Raw genomic sequence first — 18822 nt, 5'->3', positions numbered from 1 at the left:
GACAGCCTGGCCAGCATCTCAGTTTCAAAAGCAAGGCGCGTCGACCGCCCTGAAGCGCAACGACGCCCCTGCCAAATGGGGGCCCCCACTGCAAGCTGTTGCTGCTCTAAAGCCTCAACCTGGTTAATGACGGCCAACCGGACTTGCTCACTCTGGGCCCGCTCATCCGCAGGGCGCACGCGGGGAGGGCGTGCGGGCTGCTTGCCCTTGCTTTTACCTTGACCCTTTTTAGGAGCCATATTAATAACCCCGACCTTATTGAGGCTAGTCAGTGAATACCCCTCCACACTAGCACCTCTCTGCAAAACAGCAGATAGAGATGTGCTCCACTTTAACAAGGACCACACAGGGCAAATTAGCAGATGGAGATGTGTTCCTCTTTTACAGGGAGCACACAGGGCAAAGCAACTCCACCCCCACTAGGAATGCCTCCTCAAAATGGCCGCCCCCGCTGTGAATGCTTCCTCACGGGGTATTAATCAAATGTAAAATGGCCGCTACTGGCACCCAGCCAATGGTCGTTTCCAGCTCCCGCTCAAAAATGGCCGCCGCGTGCGCCGAGCTCGCTAGCGCCGTGCCTTCCTTGCCGCTCAAAAGGCCCCAAAATGGCTGCCGCGCCTTCCTTGGCGCCCAACAGCCTCCCAATGGCTACCGCACGCGCCGGAGGATAGCACAGGGTTTAAAAATGCCCCCTCACGCAGCTGAGTAAAGCACGGGCTTCCCTCAGCCGCCCCAAGGATTACCGCCCTCTGCAACGTTCTCCAAGCGTGTGTTAAGCGCAAGGAGCTTCAGCCCGAAAATGACAGGGGCTCCAAGTTTGGCCGCCGCAAGCGCCTAGCACCCAGCACGCGCCTTCCCAAGGACAACCGCCCGGCGGACAGCTGCCACGCGCGCCACGGACCGGGCCCGCCCGCAGCAACTGGTTCCCCCCAGGCGCCCCCCCTGTCAACAGCCGCCGCTCGCGCTATCCGCCCCCTGCTTCCACCAACAAACCACGCTCCCTCGGCGCACGATCACCGGCCGCTTGCGCTGCCCACGCCTGCGCTGCCAGCCGGTGCACCACAAACTGCACGACCCTCGATGCTCCCAGGCTCCGAAGGCCGCAACGACGCCGCTCCGCGCACGAGGCTCTCTGTCAGAGAGCCAAAAGACATCCACCCTCATTCTGGGCGGGGCCCGGGCTTATATAGCCCTGGCGCCACGCCCACCTCAAGCCCCGGATTGACTTAGCTGTCAATCTCTGTCCTCATTCTTCCGCGGGGGCAAAAGCGGCCCCCAGCCTGAACTCTGGCTGCGCCGGCTTGGCTGGGAAGGGCCGAGCCTTTCATGTGTTAATCACCCTTTGGGTGAAGAAGTACTTCCTTTTATCTGTTCTAACCTGACTGCTCAGCAATTTCATTGAATGTCCACGAGTTCTTGATATTAATCTAGCCAGTCATAATAATATAGGTAAAATAAATTATACCTTATTTTATCTACTGCTGTGGTCAATAGCCAGGATAAACAGGTAACATAGCATCTTTTGTGAGCAGGTATGTTGAACCCTATGGCAAATTGCTATCTGTAAAAGCTCTTGCTGTGACACAAAGTTGCTGTGGGAATAGAATGAAACATAAGCAAGAGTGTCATGCCTGAAGCCACAAAAAGGCAACTGCCATGTTATGTTAAGCCATGCCTAATGGTTTTGGGAGAAGCAGAAAAATGTGCTAATGGGCACTCTGAGCAGAGAGGATTATTGAGCCCCTGTGTGAGAAGAAAATGCTATGTAAGTGCTTTCAGAACAGAAGTAGTACATAAATAAAATGAGAATATTGGAAAACAAATATGTTCAGCAATGAAAGGGGGCGAAGCTGGGAAGCATGATTGAAAATGGCAATGGAGTTAACAGATTTACTTTAAATTGCAACCAGCATTGGAGGAGGAGGAGGAGGAGGAGGAGGAGGAGGAGGAGGAGGAGAAGGAGAAGGAGAAGGAGAGGAAGAAGAAGAAGAAGAAGAAGAAGAAGAAGAAGAAGAAGAAGAAGAAGAAGAAGAAGAAGAAGAAGAAGAAGAAGAAGAAGAAGAAGAAGAAGAAGAAGAATTTAATTTATCACCTGGAAGAGTCTCAGAGCGGCTTACAATCTCCTTTTCCTTCCCCTCCTCACAGCAGACACCCTATGAGGTAGGTGGGACTGAAAGTTCTGACAGAAACTGTTCTTTCCAGATAGAGCTCCTAATCGAGTTATGACATCCAAGGTTACTCTGGCAGTTGCATGTGGAGGAATGGGAAATCAAGACCCAGTTCTCCCAGATAAGAGTCTGCACACTTAACCACTACACCAAACTGGCTCAGCCATTAACAGCCAACCAACAGATGATGATAAAGAAGCATTGGATTTATACCCTGCTCTCCACTCAGAGTTTAAAAGCAGCTTACATTATCCTTCCATTTCTCATCCCAGAATAGACACCCTGTGAGGTAGGTGGGGCTGAGAGAGCTCTGAGAGAACTGCTCTTGTGAGAACAGCTCCAAGAGAACTGTGAGTGACCCAAGGTCACCCAGCTGGCTGCATGTGGAGGAGTGGGGAATCAAACCCAGGTCCCCAGATCAGAGCCCATTGCTATTAACCACTACACAAAACTGGCTCAGCCATTGACAGCCAATCAACAGATGAACAGTCAGTTGAAAAATTGTCTCCCAGTTTGTCACTCGTGAACAGGATGTGAGTCAAACCAGTAAATGAGTGAGTATCCCTGGTTTTCTCTTCATGGCAGTGCAGGGATTTGATCCTGGGTCACCTGGAAAGAGCTTGTCATGAATCACTAGCTACTGCATCACTCTGGCACAGAAAAATGTGTCAAGATCAAAGGTTCCAGGCATAGATGTCCATTAATTCAGAATCTGCTGTTACAAGTGGAATGATACCAATTTACATCTGTGAACCTGGCCAGTTAGTGCTGCTTTTGTTCTGCAGTGAATCCAAGATTTACACTAGGGTTGCCAGGCAGTGCAACTTTTCTAATGAAAAAATATAGAGTTTCCTGTAATTCCTAGAGCTACCTTATATCACTTCCATTTTTTCACCAGAAGTGACATAGCACTGCAGCCAGTGCTGTGGGGGGTTTCTAATTGTTCTCCCAGTGCTTCTCAGAGTGGCATCAGGCAATGGGAGTGGAGGTAGTGATCCTCCACTGGGGAAACAGGACCCCTAATCTACACACAAAAGTCTGGGTTGCATCGGGTAAGAGTAAACGATCAAATGCTGCATGTCAGAGGTAAGTGACAATAGTAAAAGCAGATACCAAACTCAGAAAGAGAGCCAGTGTGATGCAGTAAAGTGTTGGTCAAGGATCTTGGAAATTCCCAGTCTGTCATGGAACCTTGCTGGGTGACCTTAGGCCAGTCACACACTCTCAGCCTAACCTACCTCACAAGGTTGTTGTGAGGATAAACCAGCAGAAAAGAGAACAATGTAAGCTGTTTTCAGTTCCCATGGGGGGACAGGCAGGTTGAGAGAGAGAGAAAAAGAGAGAGAGAGAGTCAAATATACTACAAACTACTCTATTTCTACTCCCACACCCCAGAAAATCACACAATTACTATTCCCTGTAGGCAGTAATAGAAAACCATATCTCTCAAATAGGTACTCTGATTATTGAAATATATTTCAACATTTTAATCATTTTCCTTTTTTAAAAAGTGTCTATAAAACGGAGATTCAAAGATTCCTTTCAAAGAGTCATTAAACAGGAAGAGAACAAAGTTACTTGCAAGATGCCTTAATATATCAAGGTTCCCAGTTGGGCAGCAAACGTGCTGGGAAATGTTTACAGATCCTGACAGCTTCCCATTTTTGGATATATGCCTAATCCTGTAGTCAATCTATAGAATCCCCCAGTTCCAAAGTTTTGCTGCCATAGGTGACTAAATTGCAAGCTAGAGTCATCACCTTGCCCTCTGTGGTCTGTTACAAACCACTTATTTGCAATATAATGAATCAAAAGGTACTTTCCAGGCAGAAATTCCCTTAAACCAGGCCTTGTCAAAAGCTTTTCCTCTTATATTGATGCCAGCAAATTAGTGTTTGTAGAAGGGAGGGTATTATGGATTGCTCTCTCTTTATCTGTACTAAATAGATTCAGTTTCTGGAAGTGATAAGAAAGAGGAAAAGGTCTAGAGAAAGATTTTTGTTAGAGTTGTTAGTAATCTGAAGGTATCTGAGGCAAAAAAAGGACAATGTATTCCAAGGGAAATTAAAATTGTTTCAGGGAGGCGAGCAGAAATTTTCTAGGAGGATTCTGCACTTTCCTAAATTGTCCCAAGATTTTATTGGAGATAAAATTCTCTTCACATGCAGACTTCTTCGCTGGTGAAAACATACAATGATCATGCACAATTGTGAAGTTAAGTCGCCACCAAACATTTCTTCATGTGGAAATTAAAGGCAAATTTGAAGTGCCCACTTGAATGAAACATTCTTACAAGTAAGGATTTCACCTCTCTGACTTGTTGCACCAAGGGGAAGCAAGATGCCACCTGCAAATCCTTGGGGTCCTACTTGTTTGTATATGTTGCTCTGCATCAAATATGAATGGCTCATCCCATCACTTCACATGCAGAAATGTAGCAAAATTGCTCCCACCTCAGAAGACGGTTATCCACATTGTCAGTAGAACAGTTGCTGTTCTGTGGTCATCTTCTTCCACTTCCAAATGGAACAACTTCTAGGATGATGAAGATCTGACTTTGATGTTTTAATCCTTTTCATTTTAGTTGGTTTTTGAATCAGATTCCCCTGCCCACTCCCCAAGTTTGTTTTATAGCTAACTGGGCAGGAGGGGGGGGGTAGAGAGAGAAAGATGACCGAATGTTTTTCCAGATATGGAGGAAAACATAATTTGGAAGAGACTATTTAGGATTATAGGGGGGATTAAGAAACTCTTCCCCTCTACCCTGTCATTCTTCCACTATTACTTAAGAAGTTAGGATTGTCAAGTCTAACATAGAAAATATCTGGGGACTTTAGGGGTTGAGCCAGGAGACTTTCCCATTCCCTAAAATAAATAAATAAATAAAAACGCAGCAGTGCAGTTCCCCTGATTACAGTCTTTATTTCCTCATTGCCAAGCAGCTTCAGGTGCACTAAATGAAAGTGAACACACACACAAACATACTCACAAAGCAGCCAAAATAAACAGTTTGCTAGCTCACACTTTTGTGGTCTCACTGGGGCAATTTACTCATGTTGTTGAATGTAACCATCTGCTATATAGTCAACCAAGTTCTTCAGACTAACACAGGGAAACCAAAAGTTCTAGTTTACCCTTTCCTATGCAAACAACTTCTGAAACGATTGTAAATTTTTATTTATTTATTTATAATGGTCATAGTCCAGCAAATAATTCATAAAAGTCCAAGTCATAACCAATAAAAGGTAATATAAATATACAATAATTATTATACACTAAAATATGATACCACCTAAAATATATATAAAATATGAACACAGACTTTAAGACACTGACACTGAAGATGTAAAATTAGTGTTTAAAATCAAGGATAAACTAAAAACCCTGCCTAGACCTCTCTGTTTCTTCCCTTAATAAATAAATTGTTTATTCACTCCTAAACCAGCATTTAAAGCAGTAAAATCATACAAAATTAAAACTGATTGTCCATAAAATCATACATAAAAAGCATAAAATACTGTTATAAAACTACAAATATAACAAAACATGGCAGTTACAACAAACAGATTGGCAAAGGTGTTTAGCCATTTCCCGACTGAATTATTAGAGTTTTCCTTATTCTTGTGGCAAGCCAGCCAAATTTTGCCAATTTGTATGTAACCTCAGGGTTCCTATCACTAAGAAGATTCTTAAGGAGTTGCAATTTTTGGCTACTGGTAAAAGGTATGGCCGTGGAAAATGGAAGTACTTCTCGATGATCATTATAAGCCTCACTGTCAAATATGACATGGGCAAGAGATTCGATATCATCATTGCAGCAGGGATACAATCGTTCTTGGAACAACGCTTTTTTGTATCTCCCCTCCACCACCGCTGAAGGGAGAACGTCCCACCTCATAAGAGTAAATGTTCTCCTATATTCATTGTTCGTTAAGCGGTATAGGTAGGGCATTGTGGTCACCCTGTTGATTCGTTCTGTCAGAGCTCATCATTTGGTTGTGCTATTGAGGTCATTTTGTCTTACAACGTCCAATATTCTCTGTTTCACTATCTCCCTAGGATTATCATAAGTGAGAGAACTGAGATATCGTTTGGAAAGGCTGTAATAATGAATTCTGTCCTCTATGGCCCTAATTCATCTTGGGACCAAGATATCTTGCAGAATTAAATTGATCAAGCCCTTAGGAAAAAACATAAGTTTCAACCAGAGCTGGATGGCCAAAATCCTTGCATCTACTGTAATCATGCCAGTTTCTATCCTAATTAATGCATTCGGAATGCCCTTGGGTACCTGTAGAACTGTTCTTAAAATTTTTGATTGAACACTCTCCAGTTTTTTGTAGTTTGTAGTGATGTTGATTGGGACACCAAATGTTAGCTGGCAGAGGGATTTAGCCTTAAACAATCTAAGGGCTGCAATTATGCATTTACCCCCTTTGCCCCAGTAGAATTTTTGAATAGCCACCGCACTCCTTTTGGCATTTGAGGTAATCATGTTTATATTGGTGGTTCTTCTCCCATTTGCTTGAAACATGACCCCCAGGTACTTAAAGCATGAAACTTGTTCAATCGGAATAGAATTTAAGTACCAATGGTGTGATCTGGGTGTCTTTTTGCCAAAGGTCATTACTTTGGTTAACGTAATTTACCTCTAGATTGTTTTCTAAGCAATACTGAGCGAAAGCTTTCAAGCCTCTTCTGAGGCCTAAGGGAGTCCTTGAAAGTAAAACCGCATCATCAGCATAAAGGAGCACCCCTATATGTTTGTTGCCTAGCTTCGGTGGGTGGCATTCTGGTTTATTTATATGCAACGCCAAATCATTGATATAGAAGTTAAATAAGTAGGGGGCCAGGAGGCATCTTTGCTTAACCCCTTTGTTGGTAGAAATGGGGTTTGTCAAATAGTCTTGATGGGAATATTTGACCCAGATGGTTGTTTGATCATAAAGGGCCTAAATAAGTAATAACAACTGTATATCAGTGTTGGTGGCTCATAATTTATCCCATAGGATGGTCCTAGGGATAGAGTCAAAGGCTGACTTCAGGTCTAGAAATGCAGCATATAATGACACACTTGAGTTTGAGGAATATTTTACAATCAAGTGGTCCAACAGCATGCAGTGGTTTAACAAGGCACAACCTTCTCTGAAGCCAACCTGTTCCTCGCCTAGGCAAAAATCGTTCTCAAGGCAGTCTCTAAATCTCCACAATAGGTGTCTAGATATAGCTTGTTTGTTACACTTAACAGGCTGATCGCCCTATAGTTGCTTGGATCTTCTTTGTTACCTTTTTTATATATGATAATTTTATATATGATAATAGCTGCTCCCCAGTCCTTGGGAATTTTCCCTGATTGATCAATTTGTGAAAACAAAGCTGCCAAAACTGGGGCCCACAATTCTGCATTCATTTTAAATAGTTCTGATGGAATTAGGTCAATGCCTGGGGCTTTCCCGGGCTTCAAAGTATCAATGAGCTGCTTTACTTCTGTACACTCCACTGGAGGCCAAGTTGGTAAGTTATGGAAGATATCAAAATTAAGTGGGCTTGTAATTGTTTCCCCATATACCATCTTATAATGATGTAAGCAGGCATCTGGCAAAATAGGGTTATTAAATATAGTTGGTGACCTATGTGATGGATCAGAGAATAGTTTCCAGAATAATACTGAGTTTTGTAAAACAAACAGAGGGTCTGGGCTGCTTTCCCTTTCTTTCTTACACCTTCACAGCTCACTGGGAGCACCCATGTTGTTCTGCCAGCCTAGCCCACCCCCATTCAGCCTAGCTCCTACATATTTAAAGGCACACACACCATCAAAAAAGCCAGCCTTTCCAAGCTTCTTCTAGCCTTCCGTTGGCTCGGGGCTTCCCCCTCCTGTCCAGCTGACTTGGGGTGGGAAGGAGCCTGCAAAACCAGGGGATCCCCCACCAGAACCTGGGAATTGGCAAGCCTATAAGAAGTTGATTTTGGTAAACATTGATCAAGGCCATTAAAACATGAAAAGTAAATAAAACCCTAAAAAAACAAACAGCTACATTGAGCTATATCACAAACTAGGGATGTGAACCCATGTCTAATGATTCTAAGTCCATGTGTCAAGGTGCAGTTATCCCAGGCCTAGTATAAGTGAACTGAAAAGATTGTCAGACTACTGCGTAAATCCACTCTGACCCAACAGGGATTTTCCCCAGAGATGAGGGAGGGAGACAGAGAAAGCCAGGCAGCAGGTTTTTGAACACAGTAATGTTTGTTAAGCTCACACCAAGAAAATTCAAAAGCACCCCATTGTATTCCACTTACACACAAGCACACCTCCATACATATCTAGGCCAACTTTAGATGTTGCTGCTACATTTCAAATTGGAGAATTCCAACAGATGGAAGATCCCGGCTCCTACTCTCCCCTTGCCGTTTGCTAGTTTTATTCCCCTTGGATCCCAGGCCTTTTGTGGTTAGCATCCTCATGCTTTCTAGAAATGGCATAGGAATCAGCCATATCCAGGTAGATGGTACCACCACTTTTTTTGAGAGAATGGCTTTCTATTTGGGACATCCTGGTGAATATATCTACTTTTCCTTTTATGAGAAGATTGTGGTCTTTGGAGAGATCTGGAAGATCTGAGTTGAAATCTCTATACTTCCATGAAGCTCACTGGATGGCTTTGACCAGTAAGCACACCCTCACCCTAATCTGTCTTACATGGTTGTTGTGATAATAAAATTGGGAAGAACCTTGTATGCCGCTCTGAACTCTCTGGAAACACTAAACAGTTTAAATTCACTTTCTGGGTCTTCTGCACACAGAGTGTAGGTCTTATCTTACTCTTATTGAGTATAATTGTTGTTTGCATATGAAGGTCTCTCTTTTTTTTTTTCCAGTTGCCCCCTTTGCCTTTCATATAACTTCCTTCTCTCATACATCTGTCTTTCAAGTAAAGAATACTGCTTTCCTCTTGTTCCTTCTCAAATACCTCTTTAAGACTCAAAATATTATCTTGCAGGAACAATGCACCTTGTTTTCCAACACTATCTTTGTTCAGCTGAGGCTTACACATGAATGCTTTCAATAAAATCTAAGAAACAAGTCTTGTTTTGCCACAGATATCCAAAGAAGAGAGAGAGAAAGGTAAAGGAAAATTGTCAACATTGTAAAAGAGGAATTAAGAACCCCTTTTTGTTTGTTTGTTTGTGTAGAACAACTCATCTGGGCGCTGCTTGCTGAATTAATCCTTCCAGCATACAAAATAGTCTGTCTTTAATGCCCTGTAGTTTCTTTTTTGTTATAAGATCCCTCATGCTATACAGCCTCGAATGTTTCAGGAGCTGTTTATGCAATGAAGAACTGAAAACAACCATTGAAATGAAGCTGTTTTACAGAGTATTGGGTGCCATGCTGGAACTCTTAGTACTTGAAAACCTATATATCTGGTCTGACTGACCTTGGGGTTCATTTCAGTGGGTAATTATATAACTCGTTAGTAAAAGGAAAACTCTCAGCATACAGCATATAGCACAAATTTAAAAAAAATACCTTCAAATTGAATCATATAAAAACATTCAAACTCACAGGATGCACGCACAGCAGAAAACATCCAGCAATTGAGCAACAGCAACAAGTTTTCAAATGCCAAATCTGGCTAGCAATTCTTAAAGGGAAGCTGCAGCTCCATACAGGATAAGTGCTCGCAACAAACTCCATGGCAGGGTCACAATAGAATGGAACAGCTTGTCACCTCACCAGTAAACATACCAGCTACTGAGTTTCTTGAAATAAACATATCTTTTGATTCAAAACAAAAGGACTAAACACAACCTGTTGCCAAGGCTTAGGGCAATTGTTTTCTTACACTTCCAAAGCCACTCAGAAGGCTGAGAAAATACTGGCTTCCATGTTTTGGATAACATGTCAAATGCACAAATCCCCTTGCTTTAAAAATATTAACTATTTTTATAATGCTATTACAGTAAATAGGGGATACAATTAGGGTTGCCAGCTCTGGGTTGGGGAATACCTGGAGATTTTGGCAGTGGAGCCTGGGTGGTGAGTTTGGGGTAGGAACACATCAGGGTACAGTGCCATGCAGTCCACTCTCCAAAGCAGCCATTTTCTCTAGTGTAAATTATCTTGGTCATTTGGAGATCAATTGTAATAGTGGGAGATACCAAGTGCTACCTGGTGTTTGGCAACCCTAGATACAAGACATAACTGCAACAAAATTTCATAACATGCACTTTTTTTGCAGTAGCACTTTAAATAGCATCCAATAGGAAGGCTTTGAACTTTGCTGAAAATCTAGCCCAACCCATAATGAAATGTGGAAAGAGTGATTTCCCCCCACTGAGACATCACTTCAAAGTCTTTGATTGCTTGCAGTTGTTAAATCCTAATAGCTCTTGTTATAATAGGTGTTTTAACTTGGGCATCTTGGCCTTTTCCCAACTTAATTAGACTGGGTGGCTATTAAAATCGGCATTTGCCAACAGATATCTCAGTGTGGTCTTTGCAATTACCTCAGCATGTCTTAAATACAAACTCTCTTTGGCTGCTGGTCCTTGTCGGCAGATTTTGCATTCTTGATGTCTGGTTTCGCCAAGCACAGTCTGCTTCATGTCTTTCCCCCTTCCATAGGATCATATCCAAATTGAAGGTGCTTTTCTGACCAGTAGTATTTTTGCATTGGATCCAATATTCTCCTGAAAAAATGATGCTCTCAAAGTGAAGGGATCTAGTATGTGAAAGGGGGAAAAAACGAAACAAACTAAATGCAACAGTTTACAGTTTAGAGTTTAACGTGTATCTATCACATTTTTGTAATCTGTTAAATATATGTTTAACCTATTCTTACTCTAAAGGATTCAGGACAGCATACACAATTATCCTTTCTTCAGCTTTATCTATACAAATCTGCAAGGTAGGTTCCCAGCTGTCAGCGGATTTCTCCATGTACCCCTCCCCACTATCAGTCCCTTCACTCCCACACACCCCCTGGAATGATGTTCCATGGCATTAGTTACACAAGTCAGAGGCAGTAGTCAGAAAGGGAAAGCAGCAAAATCTTAATTCTTACTAGTTCCATAAGCATGAACCCAAGAGTGATAGTGCTATTTTCCAAAGGAACATTTTTTTTTCAAATTCAGATTCAAGGCATATTTAAGAAGGACAGACCCATATGTGGCTATTATTCATAACAGCTACATGAAATGGTCCCCCCCCCACACCCCAAGTGACCCCTGCTCCAACCTCAGAAGATGGCAAAAAACAACAACCCTCTCCAGAATCTCTGGCAAAACTGTCCTGTTCCATTTAATAGAAAAGTGGCTACATTCGAGCAATGGAGAGAGCAAAATTAGCGGTTAAATCTGTTGACAGCAATTAAGGCAGGTGGGTTAGTTAATGAATTATATTCCTTCCACATTTTAGTCATATAATCACATCAACTGCCACCCCAAGAAGCTTATATTTTCTTCAAATTCACAGGTTAAGATCCACCAGATCATTTCTGTGCAGAGAAAAATGTATTGGACTGGGGAGAGGATGGAAAATTAGTAGGGTTATCAGGACCCCTCCCCACACACACACACCAGTGCAGGTGGGGGTCCCTTGGTTTTCAGTGCTCCTCTACACCACTGGCCAGTTTTTGTTTTTGGTTTTTCAAATTAATCCTTTAAAAGCATTTGCTTAGTTGCATCTGTGCTGTGATGATTACTGTTAGTGACAAAGTTTTTTTGTAGCAGGAGCTCCTTTGCATATTAGGTCACACACACACACTGATTTAGCCAATCCTCTAAGGGCTGCTAGTACAGGGTCTACTGTAAGCTCCAGGAGGATTGGCTACATCAGGGGTATGTGGCCTAATATGCAAAGGAGTTCCTGCTACAAAAAAGGCCCTGATTAGTGATTTATACAAATGTATAGGCTTTAACTAAGAACATGTTCCATCCATTAATAGAATTTCAACTAAACTTTCTTTCACCATAAAAGTTTAGGGAGGTTTATTTGTGTATAGGATGACAGAGCTCAAAATTCATTACCCAGTTTTGAGCTGTGCTGTGTGACATGTGAGGTATTTGACAGAGAAGGTTGAAATTCACATTTTTCCATATCATGCTGGATACATTCATTCTATGAACTTCTCTTTTGTCTGGTCTTTTTTACCTGAAATTCAATGTCTATGTAAAACTGCCTCTCTGAAATGGTCTTCCTTTGGCAACAAAAGTGAGTGCTGCACCTTAATGACTTTTCAACTAAATACATCTACGTTGTTGACAGACAAAACTCACAGAAAGATTGGTGTTTTATGAAAATTGTTTCAAATGGCAGCTGATTTACAAAACTGTGGCTGACAAAGAAAGAAAACCACACTGCAAGTAACATTTTCAGAGCACCAAATTGTAGCGATCTTAAATATAGTAGTGACTGCAAACAACAGAGTCTGCTGGGAGATGTAGTATGGTAGGATAGGAAACAGGAAGCAGAAGGGAGGAAATTTGGCCTGGGCCTAGTCTTATTTACTGAATGATTCAAAAGTTGTTATGCCTGTTCAAGTTCCACAATAAACTTTGTTTTGAACCTAAATTGTACCCAATTTCATTATATACCACAAGTAAATTATTTTTCCTTTACAGCAGCGACTGAGGTAATCTGTTTTCTGTGTTTCACTGGACTTGCCAATTGTACGGCTTACTATCTTCAGCTAAATCAAGGTATGTTCATGGAGCCTGGTTCAGAAAAGAGGACTGATTTCAGCATTGTATTTTTGGACAAACAGGTTAGTGTGTTGTGCAAAATATTGGCTAAGCATGCTTTTTGGAAGCACAAATGTCCAAACAAACCCTTTAAAAAATGTTTATATATCTTGTCATCATGAACAGTTTGTTCTTTCCATCTTGTTTGTGGTACTGGTTGTTTTAATTGCATGTTAATGTAATTTGTATGTACACTATAGCTCATTTAGACATATACAAATAATACACAATATTCAAATGGCATTGATACTCAAATCATCTTGAAAAAACACATTTATTTCCTAGGAAAAATGAATTTGCAAATACTGAAATAGTAAGTTTTGTGAATTTAATTCATACAATAGAGAGGAAAAATTGAAATGAAAATTCTGAGATCCAGCCAGAAACAATATCACTAGATAAATGAATGGGTGACAAATGGGAGCCCCATGAAGTCCTTTAAATTTTCAAAGGAAGTCTTTGATACAAGGATAGAAAATCAATATGAGCAGCAGAAATCTGATCACTGCATTTAAAATGCAGGTGTCTGTATGAATGATAAAAAGAAACAGATAAGATCATTCAGAGGTTATATTTGATAGATCCAACCAGTTTTCTAGGAAGTGGGTAGAAAAGAGAGGAGAGGGTCCCCTTTGAACAAAAAGGTTATGCTGTGTAGATCATGAGATCTGAATAGACAAAAAGCACATGAGACAGAGGCTGTAATAAGGAGAGGAATTGATGAAAACTGAATAAAAAAGCTGTCCGGATCCAAGTTATGTCTCTCCATTTCTATGTGTGGTTTGTAATACAACATGTAAATAATTGGCTAGAAAAATAAAAGGATATTTCCAAGTAATTAGTTTACCATGCAATAAGGGTATAGTAATTAATTATTTCTTCAGAAACAGGTCTGCTAAAAGCAAGACCAGGAAACTGATTGTGATACAAACTATGAACTGTTCCCCCCCCCAATATTTTTATAGTTTATTAAATTAATATATTGTGTACAAACCCGTTACCATACAAAAGAAAAAAGTATTATTAAAACAGAAGTCGAAGGCAGTGTTTTCACTGATTATATATACATTCAAATTCCATTATCTCTATTCACCATTTAATGCATTCACCTTCACTATTGCATTACAAATTAAACCCATTTATCCTTTTCACTTACACTCAAGGAAAACTCATTAAAGATATTTTATCGATGATGCTCGACACCTTATGAACTGTTAATATAAAAAATTATAATAAAGCTAAAGAAAAAAGCTAAAAATTGCAGCTAACACAAAGTGTAAATATCAAAATTTAGTGTTTGAGAAGGGCAAAGGCATAACCAGACAAGAGTATTGAGGCAGAAAAAAACATACTTCCAACCCAGATAAAAATGAAGTATCTTCATTTTAGAGGCTTTGTTTTTTTCCCTTCCTTTTCTCCTCTGAGGCCACCAGCAGAGAGAAGAGACAAGTAAGAAAAACACTGAAATAATCGGAGAGCCTAAATATATTCTTAATAACATTCCTAAAGATTTTAAAGACCATGTAAAGAACAGATTTGCAATACTTTCAACTGAACATGAACCAGAGGTACTGTGAGTTGAAATCAGATATATTATTAAGAAAGAATGTGCAAAGACTATTCCTGTAGCCAGAAGAAAGGGAAAACATTGATGAATGATGGATGAAACTTCAAAAATCGCTAAAGACAGATGAGAAGCAGAAAGAAAAAGGAGACGCCTAGAACAAGAACTATAAACTCAGCTTTTCGGTTATTTGCAAAAAAAATCATAGAAAAACTATTATAAGAATCAGTGCAAAGAACTAGAAGAGAAGAGAACATGTCAGTCACAGGTTCTCACAGAGCTGTTCCTCTCAAGAACAGTTCTGGGAGAACTCTCTCAGCCTCACCTACCTCACAGGGTGTCTGTTGTGGGGAGGTGAAGGGAAAAGAGATTGTGAGCCACTCTGAGACTTCTTCAGGTAGTGAAGAGCTGGGTATAAATTCAATCTCCTCATCTTCAAAAAAAGGGACAGGAGAACTGTTCACCAGGATCCAGGAAATCAAAAGGAAATTCAAACCGTGGCTGGGGATACTGAAAGATCAACATGAAAATACGTTACGTGATCAGGACAAAATAAAGATGGAAACAATGCACTGAAGGATGATGTCAAAGCTGGAAGGCTCTTGTTCCTCATAAAGAGAATTTGGTGATTGGCTTATTCTATGTATGAACTTTGAAATTAGAAGATTGGTTCCAGGCAAGTCCATGGAAGACACTGTAATGAAAATACCTTCAAAGTTGATCCTTTTCTGAGGAAGACCTCTCATGAAATGAGTTGAAATCTAGGTGCTCATCGAATTGATGCTTATGTTTGATACAAGAGTCTATCGCAAGTCAGAACATGTCATGTTTATGTTTGTTGCAAATTTGTCACAAATCAGAACAAGCTGGCCTGACACAGAGTTGGGGGAATTTAGGCTGCTGACGAATGTCAAATGACTGACATGTTCCAGTCTGGATGTGAACTTTAAATCCAACAGCCAGGCACAGCTACAATATGTCAGATCTAAGCATGCGTCTGATTGCACCCATTTTGTTTGTTTGTTGTAAGAATTTGTCATAGGTTGGAATTACCAGTTGAAACTTTGTTTTGTTATCATTGACTTGTTTAAATTTTGTGACTGTTACTTATAAATATGATTCACTAATTTTAACAGAGGCTTATGACATGAGATTTGTATTAAAATTATTCAACATATGCATTCAACTGTATTTAATATAAATTGAGCAGCCATTATTCACAGTGCTTCCCCCATTGTCATATTATTACAGTTTGTATAATTTCAGCGTATTATTTTTGACATGATATAGAACAAAGTATGGTCAATTTTATGTTAAAATATTAATCACCTGAAAATCACTACTTAATTTTTATCAGAATTATTATATTATTATATTTAATCTATCACTATCTTTTTATATTTAGGATGTATAGTGTATGTGAAAATTGGAATAGATTTTAAAATTATTTTATCCTCATTTAATTGTTTCTCTTTCCTTCTCTTTGATATAGCCATGAGTATAATTGTTATGTTAAAACTTACAAGGGAGTTGAAAATGAAGTATCTTAGAGAATATCCTATTTTTGTTATATGCACTATATATAATATTAATTACTTGATAAATGCAAATAATGTTCTATAATCCACCTTTTCAATACCCTCCCCCCTTTTTTCCTGAATCTCTATCAATTTTTTTTAAAAAATAAACATATATGGAAGACAGAGATCATATAGTAAACATGCCATGGTTACTGCAGCATATCAGAGAATTTCAGAAGAAAATCAGATTATAGTAAATCTTTAAACTGCGTGGATCCTGAAAAGCTGAGTGTTTTTGTTTTTGTTTTTTTTTTAAAAAAAATGGGTGTGCCACAGCACCTGATGGTTTTGATGCACAGCCCATACTCTGGACAAGTGGTTACATTTAGGACAGAATGTGGAGAAAAAAAATGGTTTCCAGTAGGCAAAGTTGTCAAACATGAATGCATTTTAGCTCCCTGCAGAACATATAATAAGAAAAAAGCTGGATTAGGTTTAAATGGAGGTAGAGCAAAGATTGGTAGAAGGAACATTAACAACTTGAGACATCCAGACGACACCACATAACTGGCAGAAAATAGTTAAGAGCTGAAGAAGAAGAGAGAAGAGTGAGATGGTTTTTAAAACTCCACTTTTCTCTACAAGAAGGAGTCTCCGAGTTAAAACAATTTTATTTAGTAACATATGGTAATAATATCCAATACTAATAACATAAGAAAAAACACTCTATTCCTATCCCATACATTACTCATTTTATTGTCCCCCTCCCCCCATATCAAGACTCCCACCGGTGTCAATTATTTAAAATACTAGTAGAGAAAAAAAAAGGTAACCTTATCACTTAAAGAATTTCCTTAAAGAGAAAACTACATATCATCCTACAAGAGAAAAAACAAAACCTATATAAACCAATTTAGTTATTATAATCCATCTTCATTCTTTTTTTAAAAAAAAGAGAAAAAAAACCCTCAATTATTATCAAAAATCACCCAGTGTCCCTTTATTTTCCCTTCTTTTTCCACATATCTTCTAAACTTCTCCCACTCCATTTTAAAACTCTCCAGCTCATAGTCTTTTAAAATTCTTGTAAGTTTGTCCATTTCACTCCAGGACATAACTTTTAAAATCCAGTCCCATTTTTCTGGTAATTTATCTTGCTTCCACAACTGCACATACAATGTCCTAGCAGCTGAAAGTAAGTACCACCTACATGAAGGAGTCTCAAAGAACTTATGTTCCCTCCCTCTCCCCACAGCAGGCACTTTGTGAGGTAGGTGGGGCTGAGAGAGTTCTGAGAAATCTGTGACTATTTGTAACATCTACTGATGAAGTTTAAAGCCGAAAGAGCCAAAGCAGGATTACAGCTGATCATGAAGAAGACAAAAGTCTTTGGCTCAGTCATCAGTCAAAAGAGACACTACCACCACAACATGATGTAGAACATAGTATGGAGATAGAGACTTCAAAGGGCAACCATGAAATAATTAGGGGGAAAAACAACCCCTAGGTGTAAGGAAGTGTTGCTAAAGAACAAGATTAAAATAATTCATACTATGATATTCCCCATTACTATTAATACAAAAGTTGGACGGTGAAGGAAGCTGACAGGAGAAAATTGATTCACTTGAAGTATTGGAGAGGAGTTTTACAGATACCATAGACCACCAAAAAGACTCCCCCTGCCAAAAAAAAAAAAAAGTTCAAGCCTGAACTCTCTCTAGAAGCTAAAATGACTAAAGTGAGGTTGTCGTACTTTGGTCAAGTCATGAGAAGACAAGAGTCACTGGAAAAGACAATAATGCTAAGAAAATTTTAAGGCAGTAGGAACAGAGAAAGACCCAAGATAAGATGGATTGAATCAATAAAGGAAGTTATGACTTTCAGTTTTCAAGACCTGAGCAAGGCTGCTCATTATAAGATGCTTTGGAGGACATTGATTCATGGGATTGCCATCAATTAAAGCAACTTGACAGCACATAACACACACAATTACTAATTTGTTTCATGGGAAATTATCACTTAGGTAATTTAATTTAATTTATGGGTCTATATCTTAACATTTATGGACATTACATTTCAACATAAGATATTATGTGACCATGGTATATTCTACTAGATATTTTGTGAATGGTGATGATTTTTGGTTATAAAAGAAAGGAATGACAGAAGGGAAACTTCCCTTCTTCCTTATCATCTCCTCTTTGCCACCTAAGCACCAAACTGTTTTCAATGTTTGTGCATACATACACATTGTTTTTAATATTTTGGGGGGTTTCCCATCCCTCCCAAGTAATATGTTCTGCAAGCCTGGGGGGATTCTCCCCCAATCTTAAACTGTAACAATCTTAAACTGTGTCAGAGGGTGCCCCTGTTGTACAGAGTTTGTATCTACACAGGGGCTTAATCTTGTCTATCAGACATAAGGCTACACACACAATAGAGAACACTACGCAATGTAAATAAATATGCCTGTACAACCTATGACTCACACAGATGTATATAGTACACAACTTTGCTTTCGCTGCCTGGTGGGTTATTAAAACTGCAATTCTAAACTGAGTTAAACCTTTCTAAGTCCACTGAAGTCAATAAGGATGAAACTCTGCTTAGAATTACATTTTAAACTCCTTTGAGGCTTCATACACCACTGGGATGCCATAATGCACAGCTGGTTCGTTTGGTCACAAGTTGTTCAGGCTTTATTCAAAGTGTGAAGTATGCTGTTGTAACAAGTACTCAAGAGAACCCGTTGCTCTTTTTAAAGAAAAACAGTACTCAAAGGCTCTTTTTTGGTATAAATGTGGGAAACAGAAAACTTATT

Source organism: Heteronotia binoei, chromosome 2 (assembly GCF_032191835.1).
Source record: "Heteronotia binoei isolate CCM8104 ecotype False Entrance Well chromosome 2, APGP_CSIRO_Hbin_v1, whole genome shotgun sequence".
In the NCBI taxonomy this organism is placed as follows: domain Eukaryota; kingdom Metazoa; phylum Chordata; class Lepidosauria; order Squamata; family Gekkonidae; genus Heteronotia; species Heteronotia binoei.
Note: the sequence above shows the minus strand (reverse complement) of the source record.